We start from the raw sequence: 6656 nt of genomic DNA on the forward strand, positions 1-6656 counted from the left end.
TCCCCCCCCCCCCCCCCCCCTCCCTCTCCCTCTCCCCCTCCCCCCTCTCTCTCTGGAACTATGTGACTACAATGGACATTGGTACAGCATTCAGCCTGGTGGGATCTAATGCGGTTGACTCTGATGATGTTTCTCTTAAGTTATTGAAGCTTGTTGCACCTTATGTTCTGCCTATTCCTCAACACATTTTCAACTACTCATTTATGCATGGAATCTTTCTTGTTCAGTGGAAGTCTGCGGTGATGTATTCTATCCCTAAGGTCAAAAATCCTGCATTTGTTAAGGACTATAGGCCGATCTCGATACTTTCTGCTTTGTTGTGAAAGTCACTCGAAAAAATTACTTGTGGACAAATGTGCTCCTTCCTGGAGAGGTCTGAGTTGTTGGATCCGCGACAGGCTACCTATAGAAGAGCTTATTCTACCCAAACTTGTCTTATTAATACTCTTGACGATATAAGGCATGCAGCGGATCAGCGGAGGGTCACTGTTTGTGACCTGTTTGACTTTTCGAAGGTCTTTGATAGGGTGCACCATGGAATTTTAATAGAGAAGCTCAGAGGTATCCACCTTTCTCATTCAGTGCTAACATGGATTTTATCGTACCTCACAAACAGGACGCAAGTAGTCAGAGATAGGGGGAGTGGTTCTGTGTCTGTACCTGCTGACGGTTGGAGTTCCGCAGAGTTCTGTTTTTGGGCCTGTACTTTTCAATTTATATCTATTGGACTTCAGGAGTACTCTCAGGAATTGCAGGTATAATTTCTACGCTGATGACTTAATTATATATCTGGATTGTAAATTGAGTAACCTTGCAGATACCATTGAGAGATAAAGATATAGTGTACATAGTTGATTGGGCTATTAAAAATCAGCTCCTATTATACGAGGCTAAAACGTAAGCCATCATTGGCTCGACACGCTACATCAGCTCAATTGACTTCGACGTACTGCCGAACATTATGGTTGCTGAGACCCCTGTTCAATTTGTCAAGGAGGTTAAGTACCTACTGTGATATCCAGCAATTTGTCATGGGACACACATGTAAACAATGTAACGATGAAAATTAGGATGGTACTATACCAGTTTAATTGTGCAGATATTTGATGCCGGAATCGCTAAGGATCAGGTTTGCTATTGCTCTGATCCTCCCTCACTTTGATTACTGATGTGCTGCTCTTACAGATATTACAGTAGAACAGGACATCACAGGCTGAGAAGGGTCATTAATGCATGCCTCAGATTTGTTTATGAGGTGAGATGGAACGATCACATCACACCTCATTATAGACGTGCACTCTGGTTGAAGGTCAATGTTAGAAGGCAGTACTTTGTATCTTGAGGACCGGGCAGCCTCGGCCTCTTCTCTCCAATTTCACATACCGTACTGAAGTAGCAGACGGATCAGAGTACCTGTCATAGAACAAGTCGGAATCGATTCCGATTGGAATCCATTCCGACATATTTCATGATAGGTACCCAGAGCGTCAGACGACCTGCTAGTTCTTCCACAGTGTCGTACTGAATTTTATAAAAGATTTTTTCGTTCTACTGCGGTCAATCTGTGAAATAGCCTTCAGGAAGATATTCGCTCCTCATGCTCCATTAATGTTTTTAAGCTGAGGCTCTATGCGCATTTGTTCTCGAAGTCATAGCAACATTTGTATATTAGTTTCTCAATTGAGTGATAACGATAGGTACATTTCTGAGATGTCTCATCTGTAAACATGTATATCAACGTTGTTAATATGTGTATCATTGGGATATCTTAAGTTTTCCGCATGTGTGTTTTTCACTCACGTAAATTATTATTTTCTAGGAATATGTATTGTAATCACATTTTTTTCTCTTTTAGTTTTTTTGCATATGCTTTTTTTAGAATTATGATTTTTTTCGATGTACACTTGATTCATTCTACGTACTATAGTCTCTGCGCTTGAGGGTACTTGTCCCAGAGCGCATAATAAATGCTGCTCTCTCTCTCTCTCTCTCTCTCTCTCTCTCTCTCTCTCTCTCTCTCTCTTCGGACTGGTGAGTGTGATCACACGTATTTCTTTTCGCTCCGATTAATTACTTGCAAATTGACCATTTTCTTCATTTTTGCGGAGGGAAACCTGCCACATTAGGTGCACAGCCAGTGGACCTACACGTTTGGTGCAAAAAATCATAATTCACGTGATTGAGTCCACCGTGTACTTTCTGTCAAATTTGCAAAATTTGCAAAATTCTCACGAGGTCGGTTCAACGGCAATCTACAACGAGTTCAACAACTGCGCAAGACCGAGGTGCCACGTGACTTCTCCCCACGCACGTATAAGATCTGCACATGTATGTATTGGACCTGTCATTTTCGGCCGATATATGTTTTGGACATAATCTGAAGCTCTCCGAGGTACGCCCATCTAATGCCTAAATCTAAGTCGGGATCGGCAAGCACACTCGGCAAGTCTATCTGTGCTAAATGTAAAAAACCCGTTGTCGCTAAAGTCGAGTGTAATATTTGCGAATCAGCATTCCATCCTTCGTGCGCCTAAAGCATTCATCGAAGGTAAATCTGATTCGCTGTGTTGTGTGCGGCAATTACTATATTTACTCGTGACGTCACAGTCTGTGCCTAGTGCCACAGCTACGTGCGGTTTGCCCCTTCCTCAAGTACCTTCTCCTCACGTACCCGAGAGCGCTTTATCTATCGGTTCTTCTTCTTCAACGAGCTTATTTTCGACAAACCCCACTACGCCCCACCTACAGCCGGTCGCACCTTCGGTATCTTCTAAGCTTTGCGTATCGACAATGGGCGATATTACTCAGCCGCAATTAAACCAACTACTTGCCGCAATCAATGCAATTAAGAACAAAACTATCGCCGCCGTTAGACATGAAATTGCAACCTTATCTGCTGCCGTTCAGAGAAATACGGAAACCTGTAACGCGTTAGCTAATGATGTCGCGTATATGAAACATTCTATGGCATTTGCGAGACCAACGGCTGAACTCATAGTCAACGGCATTCCTAATAATTGCGGGATAACGCATCACGAAGTTTTAACGCGTGTTTTAACCCGCTTGAACCTATCTGGTCTGTGCGGTGTGATGTGCTTTCTATCAATAAAGTTGAATATAAAAAACATGCTGAACTTGCAACCAGCTCCCAAAATCTGATATCTCAATATTTCGCAATTAAAGTGCATCTTAAGTCGGTCGATATCCGTAATTTTATTATTGATGCCAAGAGAAAATTGGGCAAAATTACAGTTTTGGATATTTTTCCTGAGCTATCGGTAAATAATACTACTGATAAGCCACTTTACGTTAATGAGTTTCTTCCTTCATCGACGTATAGGCTTCTTAGAAAGGCCAAGGATGCGGCCAAAAAATCCGGATATAAACGTATTTGGGCTCGAAATGGCAATGTTTTTGTCTGCAAGGATGGAGGCATTGATCCAATATTAATAGCGACTGAACAGGATTTGAATAGAATAATCTGACAACCAAGGCGCGATTTACTTATTATGTCCAATGTCACAACTGCGTTGGATTCGTCGTTCATTAAGATCTCTTGTGTCAATGTTAATTCGCTTCGTGCTCATCTTCACGACGTTGAAGCTGAGCTCTTGGATGATTCGACTCATGTGTTGGCTTTAACGGAGACATGGCTTACTCCCAACGTGGATTCATTGTGTGTATCTATTCCGAGCTACAATTTTGTAAGAAATGATCGCGCACTCCGCACTGATGGGCAGTCTCGCTATGTTCAGGGAGGTGGGGTTGCATGTTACCTTCATAAATCGTTGTGTTTTTCAATTTTAGAGTGTTCAACTAATGTAAATATTAATTCTCCAGAATACCTTTTTCTTGATGTTAAATCATCTTCAAATAATCTATTACTTATTATTATGTACCGGCGACCTGAGGGTCAACTTTTCTCAGATTTTCTTATTAAACTAAATTTGTATGTATCTAATTATAAAAATATTGTTATTACTGGTGATCTAAATTGTAATCTCTTGGTCAACAACTTTGAATCTAAATACTTAAAAGATTTTATTAATGATTATTCGTTCTTCTCAGTACCCTTTGGCCCTACTCATTACTCTGGTCTCTCACACTCACAATTAGATGTTATTATAGTTGATTCAAGTTGTAAAATCAAAAGCTTCTCCAAATCATCTACTCCCTTTGCTGCAGGTCATTGTCTAATCACTACCTATTACCAGTTTAATAACCTTTTTCGATCTCCACAAATCATAACTAATCGTAACTTTGAAAATTGTGATCATTCCACCTTAGCGAACGATCTTTCTGCCTTACTCAGCCTTAAACTTCCTTATCTGCGAACTTTTGATGGTAATCATCCCCTACTTTTTTCGAGCGATCTGGAAAAAGATCTCACCACATTCTATGAATGTGTAGCGGAAGTTCTTAATGTGCATGCGCCATGTGTCACTAAATCTATTAAGAGACGATCCATTCCATGGATCTCGTCGGAGCTGCGAAATAGAATTAAGGAACGCGACAAACTTTTTACTCGCGCTAAGCGGACGCGAGACCCTTTACTTTTAGGGCAATATAAGAATCTGCGTCGCGCTATTAAGAATGACCTTAAGTCAGCTAAAAATCGTCATTTAAATGATGCATTACTACAACAAACGTGTTCTTCAAAACTGTGGTCATTCTTGCGGAGGTGTGGTCTTGCGGGTGGGGCGTCACAGTCAGCTCTTCATCACTTCACACCCAATACTCTAAATCATCACTACGCAACAATATCATCATCCCATCCATTATGCGATCAAGCAACATTCGACCTTATTTTATCTCGGCCTGTAGATCATTGTCACCAATCCTTCAACTTCTCTCCCATTACTAACCTGGAAGTTCTTCAATGCCTCAATTCTATCTTAAACAAATCGCGTGGTTTAAGCCCCGATTATCTTCCTCTTGCTCACCTAAAACAACAATTTTTAGTAATTGCCCCATATCTGTCGACCTTCTTTAACTATTCCCTTTCAATCGGTGTATTTCCCTCTATTTGGAAATCCCTATATATCATTCCTCTCAAGAAGATCTCAAGTCCTTCGAATCCCTCAGATACTCGTCCAATAGCAAATCCACCTCATCTTTCCAAAGTCATTGATTCCCTAGTCACTCATCAAATCACTAAATTTCTAGAAAGCAATGAGTTATTATGTCCTAAGCAGTGTGGGTATCGTAGATACCACAGTACGCAAACGGCGCTGTTACATCTCCTTGATGACGTTCGGTTGGGTATTGACAAGGGTTACGTCACAATTTTGGTATTATTTGATTTCTCCAAAGCCTTTGACACATTGAGTCATACAGTAATCTTGACCTGTTTACGTGACATAGGCTTTGAAGAGACAGCACTCAAATGGATACATTCGTTTCTGACAGGGAGGTCCCAACGCATCATTGGACTGGATGGTCAGTCATCCCAGCTTGAACATACCACCTCTGGCGTCCCGCAAGGTACAAGCCTAGGACCTATCCTCTTCATAATCGTAATTAATAATCTTTTTACTAGGCTCCGGTACTGTCGAGACACATGACTACCATATTTGCTGACGACACCCAGTTTTACTTATCAACACCAATAAGTCTTATTAATGATACCATACACCGAATCAATAGTGACATAGTCGGACTGATTAAGTGGTCACATGAGTATGGCCTTAAGCTAAATACTCGTAAAACCCAAGCAATTATCCTCGGGTCTACCCAAAATTTAGCATCTATGAATAGACAGCTACTTGCACCAATTATAGTTGGCACTGATATCATACCGTATTCAAACGAAGTGAAAGATCTTGGAGTAACAATCTCATCTGATCTCTCCTGGAATCGCCACGTTAATACCGTCTCATCAAAAGTTCATTATGTCCTCTATCGATTAAAATTTCGCGGCTCATTTTTACCTCCCTCCATCAAGCTCTCCCTTGTAAATGCCCTAGTCATTCCTCATCTTGACTACGCTACTCTTGTCATCGCAGATCTTTCTGGCTACCTAAACACTAAGCTTCAACGCTTGCAGAATATAGCACTCAGATATATCTACCGTTTGCGACGTGACGAAAGATTAAAGCCATATAGAAAGAGAGCAAACTGGCTTTCCATTACATCGAGAAGACAATACTTCCTGGGTAATCTCGCGTATCAAATAATCACTACTTCCCAGCCGTCATACCTTTCATCTAGATTTATTTTAATTAATGATTCACTTCGCCGGTCATCTCGTCTAAACTCCTCCCAATTCATGCTTCCTACCTCTCGCACAAACCTCTACGCTCGCTCATTCTGGATTACAGCCATCAAATTCTGGAGCTCACTGTCGCCTCGTCTGCGTGGTCTTGCCTCCCTTGCTTCTTTTCGCACGAATCTTTTCGCGTCTCTATTTAGCGCCGACCATAGCGATTAATTTTTACTTATAAGAGTAGCTTTTAGTATAGTATAAAGAGTCGGTTTTTGTAACACATTTTTTTCTGGTTTATGGATAATTATTGTATCACACAAACTGCGTCAACATGCGACATTTTTAAGATATTTTATTTTATTTGCTGTATATGTATAGTATACCATCTCCGCAGAGAGTAGTTAAGTATGTAGTAATAACTTGTATACATCCTGTTCGGAAATTTGTAACG

This window comes from Trachymyrmex cornetzi, unplaced genomic scaffold (genome assembly GCF_001594075.2).
Source record: "Trachymyrmex cornetzi isolate Tcor2-1 unplaced genomic scaffold, Tcor1.1 scaffold694, whole genome shotgun sequence".
NCBI lineage: Eukaryota > Metazoa > Arthropoda > Insecta > Hymenoptera > Formicidae > Trachymyrmex > Trachymyrmex cornetzi.